The sequence below is a fragment of the Copadichromis virginalis genome, linkage group LG17, assembly GCF_057382275.1.
Source record: "Copadichromis virginalis isolate Kocher_CV1m ecotype Utaka linkage group LG17, C_Virginalis_male_GT1.1, whole genome shotgun sequence".
NCBI lineage: Eukaryota > Metazoa > Chordata > Actinopteri > Cichliformes > Cichlidae > Copadichromis > Copadichromis virginalis.
In genome coordinates this window covers 14,732,792-14,760,659 of record NC_140634.1, presented here as the reverse complement: position 1 = coordinate 14,760,659, position 27,868 = coordinate 14,732,792, and the positions used below count along the sequence as shown (strand labels likewise).

Here is a 27,868-nt window from a genome sequence, read left to right as displayed (position 1 = left end):
AGCAGTGGGGACAGAGCATCTCCTTGGTAGATCCCGCACTTGATGGTGACTTGTGCTATGGGCTTGGAGTTGGCCTCTAGTGTTGTACGCCACATCCCCATTGAGTTCCTGATGAAGGCTCTTAGGGTCCCATTGATCTTGTACAATTCTAGGCATTCCAGTATCCAGCTGTGGGGCATTGAGTCATAGGCCTTCTTGTAATCAATCCAGGCAGTGCACAGGTTGGTCAGTCTGGTCTTGCAGTCTCGGCTGATTGTTCTGTCTACCAGTAGCTGGTGTTTTGCGCCTCTGGTATTCTTGCCAATTCCTTTCTGTGTCCCGCTCATGTATTGACCCATGTGCCTGTTCATCTTAGCCGATATGATGCCTGACAGGAGCTTCCATGTAGTACTGAGGCAGGTTATTGGTCGGTAGTTGGAGGGGACCGGTCCCTTCTTGGGGTCCTTGGGGATCAGGACCGTCCGGCCTTCAGTTAGCCATTCCGGGTGTCTCTCGTTAACTAGCAGCTGGTTCATTTGTGCTGCCAGACGCTCGTGGAGTGCAGTCAGCTTCTTCAGCCAGTAGGCGTGAACCATGTCGGGCCCTGGTGCTGTCCAACTGTTCATACTGGAGACCCTTTCTTGGATATCTGCCACTGTGATGGTTACTGGACCCTGTTCAGGGAGGTCGCTGTGGTCAGCCCTCAGATCTTCTAGCCACTGAGCATTGCCGTTATGGGTTGCATCCTTCTCCCATATGCTCTTCCAGTATTGCTCCGTCTCCAGCCTTGGTGGTGCTGTTCTCTTATTGTTCCCTTGCCACTGAGAGTACACCTTTGCTGGTTCTGTGGAGAACAGCTGGTTTATTCTCCTGCCTTCTATCTCTCTGGTGTACCTCCTCAAGCGGCTGGCCAAGGCTGTGAGTCTTTGCTTGGCAGTTTCCAAGGCCTCAGGTATGGACAGCTTGCTGTATTTCTTAGGCACCTTATTTGTCGCACCTTTCTGCAACTCCGTTAGTTGGCTAACCTCCCTCCGTGCTACTTTGATCTTGCCCTCTAGCCTCCTTCTCCATGGAGGGTACTGCCCCTTGTCGCTGTTCAACTTGTAGCCAAGCATCTCACTGATCACTGTTACCATATTGTAGATCAGCTTGTTAGTGTCGGTAATCGTGGTTGTAGGTATTGCCCGTAGTGCTGCATTAACATCATCTAGCAGACCTTCTGAGGGAACTTCACGTAATCTTGGTAACCGGCTACGCGGGATCCAGGTTTCAAGCTTGGCCATGATCCTATTTTTCAGGTCATTTCCTCTCGCACTCAACGATCCTTCTCCTATCACACTTGGGGCTATGTACCCAATCTCGGGTGGGGGTGATGATATCTCCCCCCTGACCTGGCGTCCTGACTCCTCCTTGCCGTAGCATTCGTGTTGTACCTCGTCAATCTCTAGCTGTGAGAGCAGTCCCTTCTTTCGAATGTTGGAACACTGAGCTACTAGTTGTTTCGCCGTCATTGTGGATGTTGGGTATCGAAGAAACCATAGGTCCCTCATCCTATTCATGTAGCCTTCATATTTATCTGTCTCGCTCATGTCTGCGGTAGGCTTGCTTAGCATAGGGGGTCTAGCCTTAGGACCCTTACTGGATACAGACGCCCCAGGCAGGAATCGAACTTGCGATCCTCTGTTCCAAAGGCGTGTAGTCTAACCACTACGCTATTATATATATATATATATATATATATATATATATATATATATATATATATACACACACACACACAACCACGATTACCGACACTAACAAGCTGATCTACAATATGGCAACAGTGATCAGTGAGATGCTTGGCTACAAGTTGAACAGCGACAAGGGGCAGTACCCTCCATGGAGAAGGAGGCTAGAGGGCAAGATCAAAGTAGCACGGAGGGAGGTTAGCCAACTAACGGAGTTGCAGAAAGGTGCGACAAATAAGGTGCCTAAGAAATACAGCAAGCTGTCCATACCTGAGGCCTTGGAAACTGCCAAGCAAAGACTCACAGCCTTGGCCAGCCGCTTGAGGAGGTACACCAGAGAGATAGAAGGCAGGAGAATAAACCGGCTAAGATGAACAGGCACATGGGTCAATACATGAGCGGGACACAGAAAGGAATTGGCAAGAATACCAGAGGCGCAAAACACCAGCTACTGGTAGACAGAACAATCAGCCGAGACTGCAAGACCAGACTGACCAACCTGTGCACTGCCTGGATTGATTACAAGAAGGCCTATGACTCAATGCCCCACAGCTGGATACTGGAATGCCTAGAATTGTACAAGATCAATGGGACCCTAAGAGCCTTCATCAGGAACTCCTTCTTTCCTTTGTGACAAAGCTTGTGATCTTTCCTTCCATCCTTCTTTCCTTTGTGACAAAGCTTGTGATCTTTCCTTCCATCCTTCATTCCTTTGTGACAAAGCTTGTGATCTTTCCTTCCTTCCATCCTTCTTTCCTTTGTGACAAAGCTTGTGATCTTTCCTTCCATCCTTCTTTCCTTTGTGACAAAATAGGAAAGATCACAAGCTTTGTCAGAAAGGAAAGAAGGATGGAAGGAAAGATCACAAGCTTTGTCACAAAGGAAAGAAGGATGGAAGGAAGGAAAGATCACAAACTTTGTCACAAACCAAAGAATGATGGAAGGAAAGATCACAAGCTTTGTCACAACGGAAACAAGGATGGAAGGAAAGATCACAAGATTGGTCACAATGGAAAGAAGGATGGAAGGAAAGATCACAAGCTTTGTCACAAAGGAAAGAAGGATTGAAGGAAAGATCACAAGATTGGTCACAATGGAAAGAAGGATGGAAGGAAAGATCACAAGCCTTGTCACAAAGGAAAGAAGGATTGAAGGAAAGATCCCAAGCTTTGTCACAAAGGAAAGAAGGATGGAAGGAAAGATCACAAGCTTTGTCACAAAGGAAAGAAGGATGGAAGGAAGGAAAGATCACAAGCTTTGTCACAAAGGAAAGAAGGATGGAAGGAAGGAAAGATCACAAGCTTTGTCACAAAGGAAAGAAGGATGGAAGGAAGGAAAGATCCCAAGCTTTGTCACAAACGAAAGAAGGATGGAAGGAAAGATGACAAGCTTTGTCACAAAGGAAAGGAGGATGGAAGGAAAGATCACAAACTTTGTGACAAAGGAAAGAAGGATGGAAGGAAAGATCAGAAGCTTTGTCACAAAGGAAAGAAGGATGGATGGAAAGATCAGAAGCTTTGTCACACGGGAAAGAAGGATGGAAGGAAAGATCAGAAGCTTTGTCACAAAGGAAAGAAGGATGGATAGAAAGATCAGAAGCTTTGTCACAAAGGAAAGAAGGATGGAAGGAAAGGTCACAGGCTTTGTCACAAAGGAAAGAAACAATGGAAGGAAGGAAAGATGACAAGCTTTGTCACAAAGGAAAGAAGGATGGTAGGAAAGATGACAAGCTTTGTCACAACGGAAAGAAGGATGGAAGGAAAGATCACAAGCTTTGTCACAAAGGAAATAAGGATGGAAGGAAAGATCACAAGCTTTGTCACAAAGGAAAGAAGGATGGAAGGAAAGATCACAAGCTTTGTCACAAAGGAAAGAAGAATGGAAGGAAAGATGACAAGCTTTGTCACAATGGAAAGAAGGATGGAAGGAAAGATGACAAGCTTTGTCACAAAGGAAAGAAGGATGGAAGGAAAGATGACAAGCTTTGTCACAAAGGAAAGACGGATGGAAGGAAAGATCACAAGCTTTGTCACAAAGGAAAGAAGGATGGAAGGAAGGAAAGATCACAAGCTTTATCACAAAGTAAACAAACGATGGAAGGAAAGATCACAAGCTTTGTCACAAAGGAAAGAAGCATCGAAGGAAAGATCACAAGCTTTGTCAAAAACAAAAGAGGATGGAAGGAAGGAAGGAAGGAAATATCACAAGTTTTGTCACAAAGGAAAGAAGGATGGAAGGAAAGATCACAAGCTTTGTCACAAAGGAAAGAAGGATGGAAGGAAAGATCATAAGCTTTGTCACAAAGGAAAGAAGGATGGAAGGAAAGATCACAAGCTTTGTCACAAAAGAAGGAGGATGGAAGGAAGGAAAGATCACAAGCTTTGTCACAAAAGAAAGAAGGATGGAAGGAAAGATCACAAGCTTTGTCACAAAGGAAAGAGGATGGAAGGAAAGATCACAAGCTTTGTCACAAAGGAAAGAAGGATGGAAGGAAAGATCACAAGCTTTGTCACAAAGGAAAGAAGGATGGAAGGAAAGATCACAAGCTTTGTCAAAAACGAAAGAAGGATGGAAGGAATGAAAGATCATAAGCGTTGTCAAAAAGGAAAGGAGGATGGAAGGAAGGAAAGATCATAAGCTTTGTCACAAAGGAAAGAAGGATGGAAGGAAAGATAACAAGCTTTGTCACAAAGGAAAGAAGGATGGATGGAAAGATCACAAGCTTTGTCACAAAGGAAAGAAGGATGGAAGGAAGGAAAGATCACAAGCTTTTTAACAAAGGAAAGAAGGATGGAAGGAAAGATCACAAGCTTTGTCACAAAGGAAAGATGCATGGGAGGAAAGATCACAAGCTTTGTCACAAAGGAAAGAAGGATGGAAGGAAAGATCACAAGCTTTGTCACAAAGGAAAGAAGGATGGAAGGAAAGATCACAAGTTTTGTCACAAAGGGAAGAAAGAAAGAAAGAAAGATCACAAGCTTTGTCACAAAGGGAAGAAAGAAAGAAAGATTACAAGTTTTGTCACAAAGTGTCATGGTCCTGGGTCGTTGACCCAGCGTTTTGTGATTATTTTCCTCTGTTCTAGTTATTCTGTGTCCTCCCCCCTTGTGTCCGGTTCGGGTCCTAGATTTCCTGTTTTGTTCTGAAAGTCTGTGTCTGTTGTCATTGTGTTCAGCTTGTCTCCTCCGGTCCTCGTGTGTATTAGGTTCAGCTGTTCTTCCCTCCTGTGTGTCTGTGAACGTTCTCAGTCATCCAGGTCATCGTAGTCAAAGGAGCTTGCAAAGAAAAGCGTCAGGACTTCTTTAAGTTGTTTGAAGACGTTTCACCTCTCATCCGAGAAGCTTCTTCAGTTCTAAGGTCAAATGGTGGAGAGTCCCAGATATAAACCTAGTGGGAGTAACCCCCCAATGAGGGACAAAAGGACCCCCTGATGATCCTCTAATCGCCACACCTTGGCTCAGGCGATTAGAGGATCGCGCCGTCGGCGCGTCACCCCACAGCCGGAGATTAGGACTTCTGAGTTGCCAGCTGTGGTGAGTGCAAAAGACACTCTGTCTGTTTCGCCAGATCTTGTTACTGTTTATACCGGGGCAGTGTTTGTTGAGTTAGCTTCCCAGCCAGAATCTCAGTTAGCTGCCCAGCCTTCACCTCCATCACATTCAGCCTCACTACCCATAGCCCAGTTACAGTCACAGCCAGACTTATTAGACACTATGTTACAGTCCATAGCCCAGTCAATAGCTCAGTTGTTAGAAGACTCATCAGCCTTATTATCAGCTCAGCCACCTATTCAGCCATCATCTTCACCAACTCCTCCTGTACAACAAGTTAAGTCCATCCAACCCGAAAAGAACTATTTTTCATCTGTTTATTTCAAGCAGAGAGACAAACCACACAATATTGAAAACATTCCTCAAGAGCTGGCCAGTTCTGAGACTGAGACACACTCCAGGGCCTCCCCAGAGGCTGGGTTTCAGCCCCCAGCCCACTCTGGACCCCTGGAGGTTAAGAAGCCAGCTGAGGACTGCACCCGGCTATCGCTGCCTGAGCTAAGTCAATGCTCTGTGCAGCTGCAGTCTGCTTTGTGTTTGCCAGAGGCCCGTGCGCCTGCTGGTTCTGACCTGTTCCTGCCAGAGGCCCGTGTGCCTGCTGGTTCTGACCTGTTCCTGCCAGAGGCCCGTGCGCTTGCTGGTTTTGTCCTGTGTGTTCCAGGGGCCCCGGTGCCCACTGGTCCAGAGACTGTTTTCGCTGGAGGACTCGAGGAGCCCGTCCAGCCTCCTGCTTCGCCAGCTGGAGGGCCCGAGGAGCCCGGCCAGCTTCCTGCCTCGTCAGCTGGAGGGCCTGAGGAGCCTGTCCAGCTTCCTGCCTCGTCAGCTGGAGGTTCAGGGGAACCTAGCCAGCTTCCTGCCTCGTCAGCTGGAGGGCCCGAGGAGCCCGTCCAGCTTCCTGCCTCGTCAGCTGGTTCAGGGGAACCTAGCCAGCTTCCTGCCTCGTCAGCTGGAGGGCCCGAGGAGCCAGTCCAGCTTCCTGCCACGTCAGCTGGAGGTTCAGGGGAACCTAGCCAGCTTCCTGCCTCGTCAGCTGGAGGGCCCGAGGAGCCTGTCCAGCTTCCTGCCTCGTCAGCTGGAGGTTCAGGGGAACCTAGCCAGCTTCCTGCCTCGTCAGCTGGAGGGCCCGAGGAGCCAGTCCAGCTTCCTGCCTCGTCAGCTGGAGGTTCAGGGGAACCTAGCCAGCTTCCTGCCTCGCCAGCTGGAGGGCCCGAGGAGCCCGTCCAGCTTCCTGCCTCGTCAGCTGGAGGTTCAGGGGAACCTAGCCAGCTTCCTGCTTCGTCAGCTGGAGGGCCCGAGGAGCCCGTCCAGCCGCCTGCTGCAGCTTCATCATCTTCGCCTGGCCCGGCTCCAGCATCATCAGCTTCGCCTAGCCCGGCTCCAGCATCATCAGCCTCACCTGGTCCGGCTCTGCTTCTGCCTCGCCTGGTCCAGCCTCTGCTTCTGCCTCGTCTGGTACTGCGGGGGCCACACCACCATCGCGTCCCGGAGTGCCGCCTCGACATCAGCGGTCGTCTGCTGGGCCGCTAGTTGGGCGTCATCGTCGACATGGACGACCTCCCAGACGCCGCCGTTGCCGTCCACACGGTCAGTCGCCTGAACGGTTTCCCCGTCGCCGCCGCTGCCGTGTGCACGGTCAGCCCCCTGAACTGTTTCCACTTCGCCACCACTGCCTTCCGCGCAGTCGGCTTTTGGATCTGTGTCGCCAACGTGGCCGGCCTCAGAAGATGAATTGTCCTGGTCTTCTGAGTTGTCAGCCTCCGGGCCGGCCTCCTGAACTGTGTTTTGTTCTTGTACTCCAGCATGTGTGTTTTTGTTTTGGACAATTCCCTCGGCTCGCTGGATCTTGTTTTGTTCGGTGTTGGGTTAGGGTTAGAAAGATCACAAGTTTTGTCACAAAGGGAAGAAAGGAAGAAAGAAAGATCACAAGCTTTGTCACAAAGGGAAGAAAGAAAGAAAGATCACATGTTTTGTCACAAAGGGAAGGAAGAAAGAAAGAAAGATCACAAGTTTTGTCACAAAGGGAAGGAAGAAAGAAAGATCACAAGTTTTGTCACAAAGGGAAGAAAACAAAACTGTCACATGAATATAGGGCTGAAGTACAAATGGCCATCTATAACAGAACATACCACATTCTTAAAACATTACTGAGAAGATATATCTGTTAAATTATTCATCAATGAGTAAAACCGAAACTCTGCTTTTATATATAGAAAATTTTGCTTGACCCACCACAAAATTTAGCAGATTCCACTTTGAAGCCTCCTTTTTTTGTATAGCCAGCACCAAACAGAAATGCCAATGGAGACCAACCCCATCCACATTTTTCAAAGACATGCTCTAACATAACAAACAGTGGTTCAAAGCATTTACATTCAAGAAATGTGAAAAACAGTTTCTGTTTCCTGTTCTGTTTTCTGTTACCAGCTGTCAGCTACTTACAAAAGGATCCTGGTGTTATTTCTCAGAAACAGTTCATAACTTCCCTTCAACTCATTCATGTCACCTAAAAGCTAAACCTGTTTCTCCATCACCTGTTCATCTCTGATGATTCAGTGAGGACATCTGGTTTCATCTTCATGTTTCCCTCTCACCAGATAACGAAACCAATATCATGACCAGCAGCTTTTATGGCTGTGGCTCCAGCAAACATCCGCTGATACTAGAAATTAATATTAAATAAATTCTAACAACAGCTCATCAAGCTGAATAACTCCATCTTGTGTCTTTTTCGATTCTAGCTCGAGCACGGGACAAACTATTCCTTTTCAGTTCAATATGTAATATTTTCGCTGAATACGGGACGATTCCATTTTTTAAGGGACGGTTGGCAACTCTAATAACTAACCTTATGAATAAAATAAAGTTCACTATCAGTAACATCATAGCACCCACTCAGCTGTATAGAAACTCCGTCATGCTAGCTAGTACCCAGTATGAGTTAGTAACTGACTATAAAAAGGCAGCACAACAAAAATAAACTACACATAAACTTGGTTTATATCTGAAAAAAAAAAAATCATCAGCCCATAAACATGAAAAATTATCATCGGCCCACCGGGCAAGTGCCCGGTATGCCCAATGGCCAGTTCAGCTATGGTTGTGCCATCAGTTAACCCAGCTGGCACGGGTTGCTGACCCCTGCTGTAGTGTCTTCTGTGTTTACGTTCACCTTCCCATGTGTATGCGTTTCTCTCTCGCCCCTCTGCGTGTCTTAGGTTGGCATCTTTATGTTTCCTTTTTTATTTTGACAGACTTGTGTTCCATGTTCAATGTTTTTAGTTTTGCTTCCCCTGTGGCGTCAAGTTCATTTGTATCAGCTGTGTTCCCCATGTGTTTCTGGTCATTGGTTATTTTCACACCATGTCTCCAGGTTTCCACACTGGTTTTCATGTTTAAAGTTGTCACGTTTATTATCTAGTTTTCCCAATTTAGGTTCAGTTTAGTGTCAGATTCTTTTGCCTCACCCACAATAAACAGTTCTTCTCGTTAAGATTTCTGTTGTGTCCACATTTCATTTGTCTGCATTTGTTATACTACTCTCCACACCATCTGCCAGAGCAGACTGTGCCATGGCCTCATGACATCATTAAAATGTAAAAAGTGGCATACAATTTTAAGTCCAAACTTTTAACACAAGTTGAAATGGAGACTCATAGCTGCAGCTGAGGGTAAATAACAGTCACCTTCATTCCATTTCCAGAGTGTGCTCTGGCACAATCATATGCATTGGTTGCTAAAGAAAACAAGAAATAAGAGCCACCCCTGATCACTAGGTAACATAGATCAGATTATCATCATCATCATCATCGTTTATTTGTATAGCACTTTACGAACACACCAGGCAGACCAAAGTGCTGAACAACACAGATCAAAACAACAACCAAATTAAAAATACCATAAAATCATTACATACAATAAAATAAATAAGAAGGTGTCAGTTTCCTACAGAGTTAAAAGCCAGGGAATAAAAATAGGTTTTCAATCTGGACTTAAAGACCTGCACTGTCTAATTTGGAGGGGAAGGTTATTCCAGAGCATCGGAGCCGCAATTGAAAAGGCACGGTCTCCTCTGCATTTCAGCCGCGACTTAGGGACCGACAGCAGCAACTGCTCAGCTGAACGGAGCGAGTGAGGAGGAACATGTGGCTTCAGCAAATCAGATAAATAGACAGGAGCCAGACCATTTAAAGATTTAAAAACCAATAAAAGGACTTTAAAAAGGACTTCACTAAAATCTTCAACCTTTCCTTGTCATCAAACACCGTCCCGCCCTGCCTCAAAACCTCCACCATCATCCCCATCGCCAAGAAGACAGCTGTGGCCAGCCCAAATGACTACAGGCCTGTTGCACTTACGCCTGTAGTGATGAAGTGCTTTGAGAGACTGGTCTGTCAGCACATCAGGGCCGGTCTGCCTCCCACTCTGGACCCCCACCAATTTGCCTACAGGACAAATCGTTCCACCGAGGACGCTATCACCATAGCGCTCCACACTGCGCTGAGTCACCTGGAGCACCGAGGAAGCTATGTGAGAATGCTCTTTCTGGACTTCAGCTCAGCATTCAATCATATCATCCCGGAGATCCTGGTCCAGAAACTGTCTCACCTGGGACTCTCCACCCCCATCTGCCTCTGGATCAAGGACTTCCTGACAAATAGACCACAGTCTGTCAGACTCGGCCCCCACCGGTCCAGCACCATCACACTCAGCACCGGGTCTCCACAAGGATGTGTTTTGAGTCCCCTCCTGTTTACGCTCTACACATCCGACTGCTCCCCTACCCATCTCTCAAACACCATCATAAAGTTCGCAGATGACACCACAGTGGTTGGACTCATCTCAAGGGGGGATGAGTCGGACTACAGAGATGAGGTCAACAGACTGACTGAGTGGTGTTCAGTTAACAACCTCCAACTGAACACCACGAAAACTAAAGAACTTATCTTGGACTTCAGGAAGGGCAGAGCAGACCCGGCCCCACTTTACATTCACGGGAGCTGTGTGGAGAGGGTACACTCCATGAGGTTTCTGGGCGTGCAGATATCTGATGACCTCTCCTGGACTGCAAATACTACAGCGGTGGTTAAAAAGGCCCAGCAGCGTCTCCACTTTCTGAGAGTGCTCAGGAGGAACAACCTGGAGGAGAGGCTGCTGGTGACATTTTACAGAGCCACCATAGAGAGCATCCTAACGTACGGCATAACAACATGGTATGCAGGGTGCTCAGCTGCAGACAGGAAAGTACTGCAGAGGGTCATCAACACAGCCCAGAAGATCACTGGCTGCTCTCTGCCCAGCCTGGAGGTCACTGCAAACTCTCGGTACCTCAGCAGAGCTGGCAATATCATCAAGGACCACTCTCACCCCAGCAACCAACTGTTTGAACTATTACCGTCAGGCCGACGGTACAGGTCACATAAAACCAGGACAAACAGATTCAGGGATAGCTTCTTTCCCAGAGCTATCACCGTAGTAAATAAGCACAAAAACAATTGAACCTATTCCATACCGTCACTGTCATTATATTATGCTGCTATTCATACTGTCATCATATTAATGCTGCTATCCTGTATATATTGTACATACTATTGTTTGAGTACTTACGATCGTTTTTTTTTTTTTTGTACTTTTTATATTTTACATTTATATTTATTATTGAAACTTGCACCAAGGGAGTGGCACTCCAATTTCGTTGTACTCTGTACAATGACAATAAAGGCTATTCTATTCTATTCTATTCTATTCTATTCTATTCTATTCTATTCTATTCTAAAACGAATCCTAAATTCAATGGGAAGCCAATGCAAGGAAGCCAGAACCGGAGTGATGTGATCGAATTTCCTACTACCAGTTAAAAATCGCGCCGCCGCATTTTGCACTAACTGCAGGCGTGACAAGGTGCCCGACCCGACCCCTATTAAAAGGGAATTACAATAGTCCAGACGTGAGGTGATAAAAGCATGAATAAGAGTTTCCAAATTGGGTTTGGAAAGGAAAAGCTTAACCTTCGACAGGCGTCTGAGGTGATAAAAAGCTGATTTTACCACCCCACTTACATGACCTTCAAAAGTAAGCGCAGAATCAAGTTTAACACCAAGATTAGTGATTGAACTTTTCAGATGAGAGGTCAAATCACCAAAATCAACATCTGGAGAATCAGTAGAACGATGCGGGCCATATAAAATTTGCTTCAGTTTTGCGACCATTAAAATTCAAAAAATGATTTGCCATCCATAATTTAATATCGCTAAGACAGTCAAGCAGTGATTGACCTGGGGAGGTATCCAAATGACTAAAAGGTAAGTAAAGCTGACAGTCATCGGCATACAAATGAAATGACACTCCGTGTTTACGAAAAATCGCACCAAGGGGGAGTAAATACAGCGAGAAAAATAATGGCCCAAGGCTAGATCCCTGGGGCACACCCCAAAGCAGAGGGGCCACAGAGGAAGCGGCCAGCTCCAGCTTGACACAAAAACTCCTTTTGGAAAGATATGATTTTATCCATGACAATGCCAGATCAGAAATTCCCACACAGTGATGTAAGCGGGAGATCAGCAGGTCGTGGTCCACTGTGTCAAATGCAGCTGTCATATTCAATAACACAAGCACAGCATATTTACCACGATCAGTAGCAACAAGGTTGTCATTCATAACTTTAACAAGAGCTGTCTCCGTACTGTGAAAGGGCTTAAAACCAGATTTCAGACAATTGCGAGTCGCTCAAATAATCCAACAGTTGGGTATGTACAATCCTCTCCAAGATCTTGCTTAAAAAGGGAAGTTTGGAGATAGGTCTAAAATTTGACATAGTAGAACTATCAAGGCCAGGTTTCTTAAGTAAGGGGTGTATGACTGCATGTTTAAACGCACTAGGAACTTGACCAGTTAACAGACTAGTATTGATAATTTTCAGGATATAAGGTCCAATGATGGGAAATACTTTTTGGAGAAAACGGGGAGTAACAACATCATTCGGGGAGCCACAGGGCTTAGCATGTAGCACCAACTCCTCTAAGTCACGCAGAGAAATCAGTGCAAAAGCAGGGAATAGGCTTGAGCAAGGAGCATGCATGGCCGGATCGACAATAGGTGGAATCAGAGGCCTCAGGCTAGCCTCAGAGGACGGCAAAAGGTTGTAACCCTCCAAGTTAAGTACAGAATTAATCGTATTGTATAAAACACAAGGGTTGTGAGAGTTGGCCGAAATAAGTTGGGAAAAGTAGGAGTGTTTATCGGCCTTAACTGCCCTCTGATAAGTTTTCCAACTAATCTTTAGGGCTTCCAGGGTGTTACATCCCCCAGGAGGATGTCTCTTCTCCCTATTAACCCTTTGTTTTGTCCAGGCTCCACCTCCTCTGTCCTGATTGGATGTTGCGCAGAGTCCGGCTAATTGGTAATCAGCAGAGCACTACTTAAGGCCTGTGGAGCTGTGCTTCTGTGCCCTCTGGCCATTTTGGTTGCCATACTTGTGCAGGCTTGCATGCCTTTGTATTTTGTGTGAGCATTGTTGTTTCATGTTCAGACTGCTTGTAGGGGAGAGCTGCCTTTTGTTTTGACACCCTGTTTTCTCCTGTTTATGTGTTGTTAGGTAGGTTATGGTTATAGGTTGTATATTTTGTTTCTTTGGAGTTAGGTAAGTTTCTTTTATTTCTACGTCAGGGATGTTTTGTTTGTTATGTTGGCCTTGGCTCTCCCTGACGTTACACCTCGGTCTGAACCCCATCACCAGTGTTAAATAAACCTTTTAAAATTACCATCTTGGCTCCTCCTTCTCTATCCACATTTATGTTCGTCCCTTCAACCCCCTAGACTAGCCAGGGGACGTAACACAGGGAGACATGCAATCTGTCTTTTTTCCACTGTCTTTCACATTTCCTACATTGTCTTCTAATAGCTCGGGTACGCTCTGTTAACCAAGGACTAGTCTTAGATTTACATTTTCTTAGTCTCAAAGGGGCAACAACATCAAGCACAGATTTACAAGCAAAGTCAAAATACAAAAGTAGGTCATCTGCAGTGGGCAACTCAGGGGCATAAGACATAAATTTGTCAAACAGTATAGAAAACCGTTTATCAGAATCCGAGCCAAAGGCACGATAACATCGAGCAGGTGCAGCCTGATTTGCAAAAGCGTTAGAAAGAGCAATATCAAATAAGATAGGCATATGATCAGAAAATACTTCATCTTCAACTTGGTATTGGTTCCAGTTAGGGAGGAAAAAATCCTTGGCTGTCATATTCAGGCCGGTCAGACATCCAGATGGATAAACCTATTTCCAATAATGTCTGGCGATCATAGGAAAAAGTACAACACACATGTAACACAAAGTTAACTAAAAACAATAAAACAAAACAAATAAAGGAGAGCGATAGACGGCGTGCCGAACACACAGGCGCCATCTTGAAATTAACCTCAGTTGGTCTTAAAAAAATTAGAGAGAGAGAAATGCAGAAAGAAAAGCACAAACGGAAATAAATGAACATATAACTAAAAGAAATTGTGCTTCTTTATTTTATTTCCAAAGCATGCTTTGTTATTATTACAAGGATTCATTTTTATCACCTATTTAGTATTAAATAAATCCCATGCATTTGGATACATGTAAATGTATATATTATATCTATAAAAAAATAATGTTCAATGTTCTGGACAAAATTGACATAATTGTCCATCATGTCAACAAACAAAGAAGTCTTACATACTTGTCCCAAGTCAGCTTCAACAAGACTCTATTGCCTTTTTTTTATGGACTTCCGTTTAACAGTGATTTGTTAACACAATGTAAATCTCCAAAAAGCTATTGAGTCTTGTTGAAGCATCATATGTTCTTTTGTTTATTTTTGTTTTATTTGGGACTTTAATGAAAAGTAAAGAGAAGGAGTCCAAGCAGCAGATGGATCATTCCCAGTCTGATAGAACAAGCATCACTTTTGGTGGTAGAGGCAGTGGTTGCAGTTGATGTAGCAGTTATAGCTGTAATGGCGGCGGAGGTTGTAGTTGGGGTAGTGGTTGTAATCGTAGTTGGGGTAGTGGTTGTAGTTGTAGTTGGGACGGTGGTTGTAGTTGTGGCGGTGGTTGTAGTTGTGGTGGTGGTTGTAGTTGCGGGGGTGGTAGTAGTTGCGGGGGTGGTTGTAGTTGTTGTTAGGGTGGTGGTTGAAGTTGCGGCGGTGGTTGTGGTTGTAGTTGGGATGGTGGTTGTAGTTGCGGCGGTGGTTGTTGTTGGGGCAGTGGTGGTGGTTGTAGTTGGGGCAGTGGTGGTGGTTGTAGTTGGGGCATTGGTGGTTGTTGTGGTCGCGGCAGTGGTTGTAGTTGTGGCGGTGGTTGTAGCTGGGACAGTGGTTGTGGTTGTTGTTGGGGTGGTGGTTGTAGATGCAGCGGTGGTTGTGGTTGTAGTTGCAGCGGTGGTTGTAGTTGTGGGCATGGTTGTGGTTGATGTAGCAGTTGTAGCATTTGTAGCTGTAATGGCGGCGGTGGTTGTAGTTGGGGGAGTGGTTGTGGGTGTAGTTTTACTGGTTGTAGTTGGGGGGATTGTTGTAGTGGTGGTTGTAGTTGTGGCAGTGGTTGTAGATGTTGTTGGGGTGGTGGTTGCAGTTCCGGCGGTGGTTGTGGTTGTAGTTGCTGCGGTGGTTGTAGTTGTGGCAGTGGTTGTAGTTGTAGTTGTGGCGGTGGTTGTAGTTGTAGTTGGGGTGGTGGTTGTAGTTGGGGTGGTGGTTGTAGTTGTAGTTGGGGGGATGGTTGTAGTTGGGGCGGCAGTTGTAGTTGGTGCTGCAGAACAGGCAACACCTGATACTGTACCAATGCTCTGCATGAAAGGTAGAGAACCCAGGCTTGAAGCAGCTGCACACAGGTTTGCAGATGCGCAGCCGTAACCTGGATACGTGCTGGTGCTGCTTTTGACTGCAGATGAAAAAGAAGAATTTCAGGAAATGTTTTAAATTGGCTACTTTCCAGGAAGCTTAATATATTTCATGCAAAAAACAACTTAACACCTTTGTAAAACATTTATGTGTTTGTCTGACTTCCAGGCTTGAAATTTAAAATCTTATTACAGTAACTTTCACACCCAAGGATAACATTTAGTATAAATTAGGGTAAAAGTTTCCGCTCTTTTTATATGTCAGATGTATTACAAAAGAATTTGAAATCATCTTTGATAGAAAACCGATGACACAACTGATACAACATAAAGACTCACTGATTGATTGGAAGCATTGGTTCTCCACTCCCTGACACTGTAATGTGGAGGAGCACTGACCAGTGGAAGGGTCACAAAAGTTGCATACCCCACCATTATTTGACTGAGAAGCAGGATCTGAAACAGAAAAGAAGATGATTTCATTTCAGAACAGAGACCCTTAGAACATCAGATTATTGTCTTTATCTCTTTATATTATTCTTTTGTCTTCAATGAGCAACATAGTATTTAACTTACTTGGCAGAGTTGCTGAGTTGCAGTTATCTGTGTTGCAGCATTAAGCAGAAGCAAGAGCACTTTGAAAACCCAGGTCGACTGAAAATGTCTGAGAAGTTACGGCTGGACATACGGAGGAAGATGCACATGCCTTGTAGATTTGTGTTGTCGTAGTTCCAGATAAAGTAGCTACAAAGGCAAAGTTATGGGCAGAAATCTGTGCCATCAGAAACTGAATTTGAATAAGTTAAATTTGAATTTGAATTGCTCCAATTGAATCTGAATTGTAACTTGAATAAATGCTTTTGAAAACTGAATTTGAATTAGTCTAATTTGAAATTGAATTTATGGTTTGAAAATGATCATCACTAAATTGAAATTGAATTTTATATTTTGAAAATGAATTGATTTGCTTTGAAACTGCATTTTATCCTTTAAAAATTCAGCTCTCGAATAATTTCAGTTTCACTTCTCACCATTCAGTTTCAGGTCTACAATTCAATTTCAGGTCCAAAATTCAGTTTTTTGGAACTTACATCCGGTTCCGGTTCAAGCGCAGATTAATAGAACTACGTTTTACTAGCGGACCGAAAGTGTTACTGACGGGAATCTACAGCGTCTTGAGCTGAATTAAGACTTCAGAAGTCATTTGTCATGTCGAATGACCAGCGGATAAACTCTCAGGTTGGTAATAAATGTATTACATGTATAAAAACAAGCGTCGTGTTAACAAATGATAGCCGTAAGGTAACTTTTATGCTTATTGTAGCTGTTATGTCACGAGTTGCTCTGAGGATCCACTCGCAGGACTCCGGAGTTGTGTTTTAACAGAGACGGTTTATTTACAAGATCTTCACCAAGTGTATTTACAGACAGTGCGAGGACAGTGCTATATACAAGATGTGAGAGGCAGGGTTCCAGGGCTCCAGGGAAAACAAGGGAATCACACACGCGCTCACGCCAACCTCTCTCCGCTAGTGACCAGTCACCCCTTACACACTCCACACGGGGAAACACGGGGACGGGTCCGGGGAATCTAGAACAGAGAGACACACGTTAACTTTCTGAGACGGAAGTGTGGGAAACTAGGGCTCGACGTGTACTGACTAGAGTCTTCACAACAATCCAGCGTTGAACAGCTGATCTCCTCCTTCTAATATACCAGCTGGTCTGATGAGGCCCAGGTGTGCATGATCCAGGAAGGCGTGGACCGAGGGCGTGAACCCGCCATGAGTTCCGCCCCGGCAAAACAGGGGAGAGGGAGAGAGAGAGAGAGAGAGGAAAAAGAGAAGAGAAGGGGGGCTAGGAGTGGAGAGACGCTGATCAGCGCCTTGCCGATCCCGCAGGTCGTGACATGTTAGCTAAAAACGCTAATTTAGCGTAGTTTGCCCTGAATTCAGCTTTGACAAACAAATATGATCGACTGTTTTTAGTAGAATTCCAAAGTTGTCATCTTGTACCCTCTCAGAGTACCCCTTCTGTATGCTTGCAGAGACCCCTACAGTAGGGAAACATGCAAAACAGTGTCCAAACCTTTGTATTTTAGCTTTATTTATGTCTTACACAGCATCCCAACTCTTTAGCTAACTTAATAACTTTAGCTAAAGCGAATAGTTAGTCTAATTCATTAGTGCAGCATTACTGGATCACCTCTGTTTGAAGTGATATAATATGATATACAACTATCACTGAAACAGCAAACTTTGTAAATAAGCAAACAACACTTCTCATTCTCTAAACGTTTGGCCACAGCTGTAGATTACACTATCAGTGCTTGTTCACTCTTGACAATAATTACATTTCAAAATTTACTTTGTGCATTTACAGGTAAACAATATCTAATATTTTATCTAAATGACTGCTTTGTCTTTGAAAAGGGTGAAGAGCCTGAGGCCGGTGACAGTCCAGTTCTACTCTAAGTACAGCCTTACAGTGGCTCACAGGACAAGGCCACATTCCTGTCCTGCCAGAAGAGAAGAGAAACTTCAGAGTCTTCATGCAGTTCAACCACACCTGTCATATTCCATATGACAGGGGTCTCAAACTCCAGTTCTCAAGGGTCAAAGTGTCATGCAACTTTTCCATGCCCTCGAGGACTGGAGTTTGAGACCCCTGCCGTATAGTGTTCATGCAGTTTTCTACCCCACAGTTACAGCATGTCTGACTGCCTGTTCAGCATATGCAAAAATATATGATGACTTTAAGCATGTAATGACTAAGGCCTTCCATTATGGTGTTTGTCATCACATGTCACAGACATCTGGATGATCATTTGGAATAAACTAAAAACTAAAAACTTGTTACTTCATCTTTTATCTTTATTATTATCATTGTTCTTATTTTACATTTTTCATTGTTAGGCATTAGGTTTATTTGTAGTAGTCCTTTCCAACTTCTTTCCCTCTTCCATGTTACTGTGTCAGCTTGTCAGCATCTATTTGGGTTTGGAAGTGGAACAGAAAGTAAGGAAATCCAAAGTGCCATTAAAACCAGGAGAGGTTCTTATATTTCAGAAGAAGGGATTAATTCAAAAGAAATGACCTCAATGCCATATTTTATTTAGGAACCCTAGAGAGCACTTTGCAAAATAACACATTCTTATAATTTCACCCTCAGATGAGCCAAGCTACAACTGTCAGGGAAGGTGATGTAGGTACAGAGCATATGAGAGTGGTTAAGTTAATGTCTCTTGTCTAGATGAAGGCACAAGAGGGATCAATGGCAAGGCGTAGAGATTCAGTATCTTCAGTGGACACTCCATTTCTGGCACAAAACACCTGTAAAAGATGGTCGATTTAGGAGGTGACCCGACAACTTCAGCCTGTCAAACATAGTAATGGAGCAGTATGCTTTAAAAAAAAAAATCTAATTAAGCATGCACTCAGTACCCTAAGAATTATTATGGTAGTTAAACACAGTGATAGTTGTATATCATATTATATCACTTCAAACAGAGGTGATCCAGTAATGCTGCACTAATGAATTAGACTAACTATTCACTTTAGCTAAAGTTATTAAGTTAGCTAAAGAGTTGGGATGCTGTGAAAGACATAAATAAAGCTAAAATACAAAGGTTTGGACACTGTTTTGCATGTTTCCCTACTGTAGGGGTCTCTGCAAGCATACAGAGGGGGTAATCTGAGAGGGTACAAGATGACAACTTTGGAATTCTACTAAAAACAGTCGATCATATTTGTTTGTCAAAGCTGAATTCAGGGCAAACTACGCTAAATTAGCGTTTTTAGCTAACAGCTACAATAAGCATAAAAGTTACCTTACGGCTATCATTTGTTAACACGACGCTTGTTTTTATACATGTAATACATTTATTACCAACCTGAGAGTTTATCCGCTGGTCATTCGACATGACAAATGACTTCTGAAGTCTTAATTCAGCTCAAGACGCTTTAGATTCCCGTCAGTAACACTTTCGGTCCGCTAGTAAAACGTAGTTCTATTAATCTGCGCTTGAACCGGAACCGGATGTAAGTTCCAAAAAACTGAATTTTGGAACTGAAATTGAATTGTAGAACTGAAACTGAATGGTGAGAAGTGAAACTGAAATTATTCGAGAGCTGAATTTTTAAAGGATAAAATGCAGTTTCAAAGCAAATCAATTCATTTTCAAAATATAAAATTCAATTTCAATTTAGACTAATTCAAATTCAGTTTTCAAAAGCATTTATTCAAGTTACAATTCAGATTCAATCGGAGCAATTCAAATTCAAATTTAACTTATTCAAATTCAGTTTCTGATGGCACAGATTTCTGCCCATACAAAGTGCAGCTGGTTAATGTTGATGGAACACAAATAGCTTCACATTGGATGTAATTTAGTGAAAATATGAAATATGATATGAAGAAAACATTACCTTGAATGGTAGCTGTAACACACATTGGTTCCGATGAGGAACATGTATTTGCTACTGTGGTTGAACACGTCAAATCTGTTCAGATTTGACACAGAAGGGCTCCAGCTGCAATCAGGAGAGAAATACAGAAATGATGATCACAATTTAAATATATAGCAAATAGGAGATGTTTTGAAAGTTCATATTGGGTTACAGCAGGTTACAGTCGAGTCAATACTACTCACTAACTTTGGAAAAAAAATACAATGTTAGATTTAAAAAAAGATTTAACCTCCTAAGACATGCATTTTTAATTTCTCTTTGATATTTGGGCATATTGGGGCCCGGTGAATGTAAAAACAAAGAATTACCAGATTTTTTTTTTAACCATATTTTTGTTTTTAAGAAAAATAAGAGCCACATATGAGGATATTCGTTTAAAATTTTAAAAGAACAGTAGCAGTATAATGTCCTCGTAAGTGGATATCAGGCCCATGTAGAGCAAAATTGAGTATTTTAGTCTAAATAACCCAAAATGTGATGTCCACATATGTGGACGCCAGGTCCTAGGAGGTTACAGCTTTAAATTAGACTCCCTTCTACCTGCAGGTGAAATGAGTGTAGTTACCTGTGGTGGAGAGTGCCCAGAGATGAAACAGAGAAAACAGCAGCTTCATTGTGATGAACAGGTCAGTTCTGCAGATTAGTTTGCCTGGGCTGTGATACTGAAGCTGAGGAGCAGCACTGCACTTTATATACTGAACAGGTGACATCAGGTTTGGGTGTGTTTACATTTTTACAGCATGATCATTCATACATTCAACTCTTCTTTCGTCAAATCACTATGTCAGAGCACCTTACCACACCTGTTTTCTTCAAATCAACAAGTATCCAGGCATCAAAACAAACAAAGTAAGTTGTTTTTTAATTTTTTAACCTTTTAATAAATGAGAATGACCTCGTGCCTAGCATCATTAAACTGTCATCTTTCATTTTTATTGTGAAACCATGATTGAATTTTTGTTGATACAATTTAATTTGTTTATAACAGTTGACACTTTCAAATAAAATCAGGATCAAATGCAAGGGCGATTCTAGGATCAGAGCTTTGGGGATGCTGAGCACCCAGAGAGCTGTCCAGCCAAGCAAGATAAACTACTTGTCACGATGAGACTTCTTCCCTGTCTCTGTCAGTCCCTGCATCCTTAAATGTCTCCAGTTGCCCCGAGTTCTCTCTGACTGTCTCCTTGGTGCATTTAAACCCCTGTTCCCGTCCTCGTCGTCTGTTGTCTTCGTCTCCGTTATCAGTCATCATAATTTTACCATCTCTGTGCTCGTCTGCAAATTTCTTCATTAAATCATAAGAATCTTAAATTCATCAAGTCTCTATGTGCCTGGGTCCTCGTCACAAAACACGACATCACTGTTTTGTACATTTTAACACAATTTAATCCCCACATTTGTGAAAGAAAAGCAAAACACTTTTTTTTTTAAAAGTTTGTAACAAAACCATCAAATCTGATAAAGGTTATTTAAATGCTGCAAAAGGCTACTACTGCAAAAGAAGAATTGATTGGAATAAAAAAATACATATCCTAACCTTAATTACTGGGGGAGAATAATGCATGGTGCTCATAGTGAGTAAACAGTAAAACTGACTGCATTTTTTTGAACAGAGATTCACTTTTATTGTGTATGTACAATATAATACAGATACATAAAAAATACACTCCAAAAATAGAAGAGTCCTGATGATGTACAAATGTACAAAATATTAATTAAAAAAATTATAAAAAATTGAGGCAACTTTGCCTAGGGTACAATGTATACTATGTAAAAAAGCTACTACTACTGCAGCTATTACTATGGCTCTATGGCAGATTTTTTATTTTAGTTTAACCTCCGTCGCCTCACCTTGAGGCAAATCACTTTTGGTGGTCAAATCTCTCAAGCAGTTTAACAGTTTCTGTTTTGCCTGTCACTAGTCCCTGTCTGTTTTCTTACCTGGTTCTTCCTGACCTTGTACTTTCTCCTCACGTTCCTCTCTTTCCTCTCTCCTTCTTTGGACTGACAATCATACACAAATAGATTGTATTCAATTAGATGAAAAAAAATTACATTAATATGCAAAAAATACTATTAAGATCACTAATAAAAAAGTTCTCTCTTAGTGTACTTTCAACTAAAAGGCAAATTTTCAAATCACTTGTACATATGACAAAATAAGCAGCTTCTCTCATTCCATTTCAAACAGGACAGTGGTAACAACACTACGCTACAATAAGTTTTAGATTTCAAATAGGCTGTATAAATCTCAATGGAAGCAACAGGACGGTCAAATGTAGCTGATTTTACTACAGAGTAAGACGGATTGTAGGGTAGCAAATATCGTCGGAAAACACGTTTTCAACACTGCAGGTTACCTGGATGTAATGTTTTTCAGCTAAAAAGAAACATGGTCTGACTCCTACCTAACTATATAAAGAGCAACTGAAGGTTAAATGCAGCTAACATGTCCTGTTTTAAGCCAGGCACTTACACCTCCGCTCCGCTGCGTCTCAGCCACTATCGCTCTGGAAGAAAGGGCGCTAGAGTCAGAGCAGGGGAGAGGCGAGCTGGAACAAACCATTTTAATATATTTTAACAACAAACCTTTTGTTGTTAAAATATTACGTCTCAACCAGGTACTGTATGATTTTTGTATTTTTATTAGTGTGTCACACAAACAGCAAATATTGTCAAAAAAAGTAAGAAATCTTCAGGGGTGCTTTGATTCACCCCCGATTCATTTTTTGGGGTGTTGAAGCACCCCCAAAAATGGGCATAAAACGCCCCTGATCAAATTTTTCGAACCAAACCTGGAATGACTTTTCTACAACGAATGAAGGCCGAACCTAAATGTTTAACATTAGGTATTGTCCACTACATATACAGGGAGTGCAGAATTATTAGGCAAATGAGTATTTTGTCCACATCATCCTCTTCATGCATGTTGTCTTACTCCAAGGTGTATAGGCTCGAAAGCCTACTACCAATTAAGCATATTAGGTGATGTGCATCTCTGTAATGAGAAGGGGTGTGGTCTAATGACATCAACACCCTATATCAGGTGTGCATAATTATTAGGCAACTTCCTTTCCTTTGCCAAAATGGGTCAAAAGAAGGACTTGACAGGCTCAGAAAAGTCAAAAATAGTGAGATATCTTGCAGAGGGATGCAGCAGTCTCAAAATTGCAAAGCTTCTGAAGCGTGATCATCGAACAATCAAGCGTTTCATTCAAAATAGTCAACAGGGTCGCAAGAAGCGTGTGGAAAAACCAAGGCGCAAAATAACTGCCCATGAACTGAGAAAAGTCAAGTGTGCAGCTGCCAAGATGCCACTTGCCACCAGTTTGGCCATATTTCAGAGCTGCAACATCACTGGAGTGCCCAAAAGCACAAGGTGTGCAATACTCAGAGACATGGCCAAGGTAAGAAAGGCTGAAAGATGACCACCACTGAACAAGACGCACAAGCTGAAACGTCAAGACTGGGCCAAGAAATATCTCAAGACTGATTTTTCTAAGGTTTATGGACTGATGAAATGAGAGTGAGTCTTGATGGGCCAGATGGATGGGCCCGTGGCTGGATTGATAAAGGGCAGAGAGCTCCAGTCCGACTCAGACGCCAGCAAGGTGGAGGTGGAGTACTGGTTTGGGCTGATATCATCAAAGATGAGCTTGTGGGGCCTTTTCGGGTTGAGGATGGAGTCAAGCTCAACTCCCAGTCCTACTGCCAGTTTCTGGAAGACACCTTCTTCAAGCAGTGGTACAGGAAGAAGTCTGCATCCTTCAAGAAAAACATGATTTTCATGCAGGACAATGCTCTATCACACGCGTCCAAGTACTCCACAGCGTGCCTGGCAAGAAAGGGTATAAAAGAAGAAAAACTAATGACATGGCCACCTTGTTCACCTGATCTGAACCCCATTGAGAACCTGTGGTCCATCATCAAATGTGAGATTTACAAGGAGGGAAAACAGTACACCTCTCTGAACAGTGTCTGGGAGGCTGTGGTTGATGCTGCACGCAATGTTGATGGTGAACAGATCAAAACACTGACAGAATCCATGGATGGCAGGCTTTTGAGTGTCCTTGCAAAGAAAGGTGGCTATATTGGTCGCTGATTTGTTTTTGTTTTGTTTTTGAATGTCAGAAATGTATATTTGTGAATGTGGAGAGGTTATATTGGTTTCACTGGTAAAAATAAATAATTGAAATGGGTATATATTTGTTTTTTGTTAAGTTGCCTAATAATTGTGCACAGTAATAGTCACCTGCACACACAGATATCCCCCCTAAAATAGCTAAAACTAAAAACAAACTAACAACTACTTCCAAAAACATTCAGCTTTGATATTAATGAGTTTTTTGGGTTCATTGAGAACATGGTTGTTGTTCAATAATGAAATTATTCCTCAAAAATACAACTTGCCTAATAATTCTGCACTCCCTGTACTACTAATAAATAGATCAGGGGTAATCGACTGCATTTGTCCAAAGACCAGAATTTTATCTGGAGACACTGTGAGGGCCAGTTGCTCTTATAAAAATAACAGACTCACATTACCTGTACTGCAGCAAGCCACCAGAGGCAATATTTTAGGCTTCGTATTAATGAGGCTAATGATGCACGCAGTGCTTTAGTTTGTGGAGTACTGGCAGCAGAACGACCCGCATATATTACACCATAAAAAACACCACTCTTGAAGAGCCTTAACTTGTTAATCCTCTGGTGCTTTCTGGGGTTCCTGCTAGAAAAAGACATAAACAAATGAACTGATTATTTCTCTACAGGAAAACAGTCTGTGGTGGTCCGAGTTTTGCAGGTGCATCTAGTGCAGGTAGAACTGCTGTAAAAACCCACAGAGCTCAGCAGCCAGCGCAACAAATTCTGGATCCTTGGCTTTTAGTTAGCATTAGCAGCACATGCTGCATCCGATGTGAAACGACCTTTATGCTGCGCACTGTGACTCACAGCCATGGTCCCGGGTCAGCCCTGACTTTGTGTTAAACTAATCCTAAAGTAATAATGTTATTTCTAACCACTGATACACCACAACCTTATCCTTTCAACAGCTACTGAAAATTAGGGGACCTAGCTTCTATCGGATATTTATATAGAGATCCTCCAGCTTCAAACTGTATTACCCTTTAAGGACCTGCAGTTCAAAAAAGCGCCCCCTCCAACAACCAAACCCATCTATTCTCTGATTGGATAGTTAAATTTGTGATTGACATGACATTGGCCAATCAGATGAAAGGAAGAAAAATAGGGTCCAAATTCGTACATGTAACTTGAAACTTGAGTGCAGAGTTTCACACGTATTTTTTGGCTAAGTCCACACACAAATCTTTTTTACACACACACAAATTATTTTTACACATACAAATGTTTTTTACGCACACACAAATTCTTTTTACACATACAACTCCTTATTTACAAGTACAAAACTGATTTACAAGTACAAAATATTTATGACCACAATTTGAGCCCATAAATGTGCTCATAAACGAGTTGGCGCTCCGTGTTTTGAGGGTTAAGAGCAGGGCTGGACTGGAACAAAAAATCAGCCCGGCCATTTTGACTAGAGACCGGCCCACCAGGTATTATAGGAAAAACCATAAAGCCTTTAAATGAAAACAAACGTTGTTGTGACAGTGATGTACACTGTCTTGTTGGTATATATGTATCAATCTAATAAACTTAAACCTACACCATCCTCCCTATTCTGGTATTCTAAACAGTACTTAGCCAAAACCCAAACACTGCTTGGTTGAGTTAACTTCCTGAACTATCTACAACATATGGTGGAAACCTGAAATTAAGACAGAGAAGACTATTGGTAAGACATGACCATTACTGAATATTAAAAATAATAAATGACAGATTTAGTGATATTTTCATAAACTATTTATTTACCACATCACATCAATAAACAGCATGGCAGGGCAAAATATTTTTTCTAACATGGCAACCTTTTAAAAGTGAAAGGAGACAGAAAGAGGTGAGAAAGAATAAAACTTAACTGACTTTTTGATGGCATTTTACACAAAGTACTAATACAGTATCTAGAAAATGTGGGAAAATACTGGCATCATGTACAGTACTTTCTTCTGAAGAAATTATGTTGGGACCCTGAAAAAAACTTACTATGTACAATAATGGATTTCTATAAATTTGACATCAGATGAAAACTTTGGTTGTAAGATTCAGATAATTATTTGTTAAAAGCTAGAAATTTTAAATGAGAATAAGAAAGAAAAGTATTTCTTTGTGCCCCCCTTTCCCTGTTAATGCTCTACCTGGCCCCATGGCAAAACTTTGCTAGACCCGCCCCTGCACAGTTACCAGCTGTCAGCTACACAGAAAAGGATCCTGGTGTAAGTTGTCTCTCAGAAACAGTTCATAGCTTTCCTTCAACCCATTCATGTCACCTAAAAGGTAAACCTGTTTCTCCATCACCTGTTCAGCGCTGATGATTCAGTAAGGACATCTCCTGTTTTCATCTTCATGTTTCCCTCTCACCTGATATACAAACCGATATCATGACCAGCAGCTTTTACGACCGTGGCTCCAACAAATATCAGCTGATACTAGAAAGTAATATTAAATAAATTCTAACAACAGCTTATCAAGTTTAAAGGCGCTTCTGCTGTTTAACGCGACCTCCGCTAGTTTCCTCTTTCTGGCGCAAAGCGGGAGATAAACAAGCAAGAGAGACGGGACTCGTGGCCGAAACGCCGATCAGCTGATCATTGATCAGTTTCATGATTGAAGTAGCTGAAGTACGGGACAAATCCCGTTTATTTTCAGCTCAATACGAAACGCATGATATTAACTCTGAATACCAGAGGATTCAGTTTTTTACTGGACGGTAGTCAACTCTACTAACTAACCATATGAATAAAATAAAGTTCACCAGTAACATCATAACACCCACCCAACTGTATAGAAAATCCATCATGCTAGAGTACATAGTACGAGTTATTGTAACTGACTGTAAAAAGTTAGCACAACAAAAATAAACTACAACTAAACTTGGTTTATATATAGACTGCAGGTCATAACTTCTTACCTGAAGCTCATTTCACCTGACAGTCGGACCTGCGGCCGCCTTGGGTCTCTCCACCTCCGCCTCCCCTTTCCCCCATCCACCTGCTGGCCTCCACCACTTCCTAATTTTACTGAATCTGTGAAAGCTCCACCATAGCCACTACCAAACAATTGAGTTATTTTTACACGTCTGCCAGCATCTGTCCAATCCGCCACCTTTCACTGTTTACACAGTTACGAAAAAAAGACAACAACAACAACAAAACATCGGCCCATTTAAAAGAAAAATTTACCATCGGCCCACCGGGCAAATGCCCGGTATGCCCGATGGCCAGTCCAGCTATGGTTAAGAGTTTCATTTATCACTGCTTTCCTGATTTGAAAAATTGTTAATGACGTAGAGTGCAGACGGTTTTGCAGCATGCTTACATACACATGAAAATGGGTAGAAAAGTGTCCGGGTCAGGAAGTCCGAACAAGATGTCCTGAACTGGGACAGCTGAAGGATAACATTAGATAATAGAATAGAATAGAAGGCCACACAGCGTGTTTTTATATCTGTCTTTTTGATTCCAGGAATGTGAGCAGATAGGAGGGTGGACTGGACTGAGAAGATTCGAATGGAGCATCACATTGGGGTGCTGGGAGAAGAGAGCCATAATAAATAATAATGTTCAGTTATTGTCACAGTATATAAGCCCATGTACAGCCAATTTCAGGGTTATAATTGGTGTGAGGCAGGCTGTTGTATCACACTGGGGCCCCGCACTGTAAACTTGTAATTTCAACTGCTAAAGTAAATTAAATCTTTTTAAGCTAAAGAGATTTCTCCTGAATTCCTTCTGCTGTTTGCTGCTGTTCGGTATATTTTGGTTAGAGCCTGATGAAACTTGCAGTTTTGGAATCTGTGCTTTCAGAGTAATTGTTTGTCCAAGAATGCTGTCAGGCGAATGGGGGAATCAGCTATTTGTATTTACATCCTTTCACAGAATCTGTTTACCAACTCTTTAATTATTTGCTGCGTTAGCTGTGACTCAGGCATTTCTATGGAAATGTGCAGAAGTGTTAACAGCTTAAGCAGAAAGTTAATACAGAAAACCAGAGCTTTAAAGAAGAATTAACTGATACGTATGTATTCATAGTGCAAACTTTTAGAAATGCTGTCCCTGGGTGCCTCATTTGCAAACAAAGTTTCACTGTTGTTATAGCATAATGTAGTTGATAAAGATAGGCTAACAGGTTCCTCT

The 27,868-nt window shown here is 42.6% G+C and overlaps 1 long non-coding RNA gene and 1 pseudogene across 1 annotated transcript in view; both read right to left on the bottom strand.

Annotated features, from left to right (window-relative positions):
* The window catches only part of LOC146689115 (uncharacterized), a 370,205-nt gene that overhangs the window by 102,934 nt on the left and 239,403 nt on the right, over positions 1-27,868 (bottom strand). The window lies entirely within an intron of this gene.
* On the bottom strand, positions 14,189-15,476 carry LOC146689125 (uncharacterized; annotated as a pseudogene).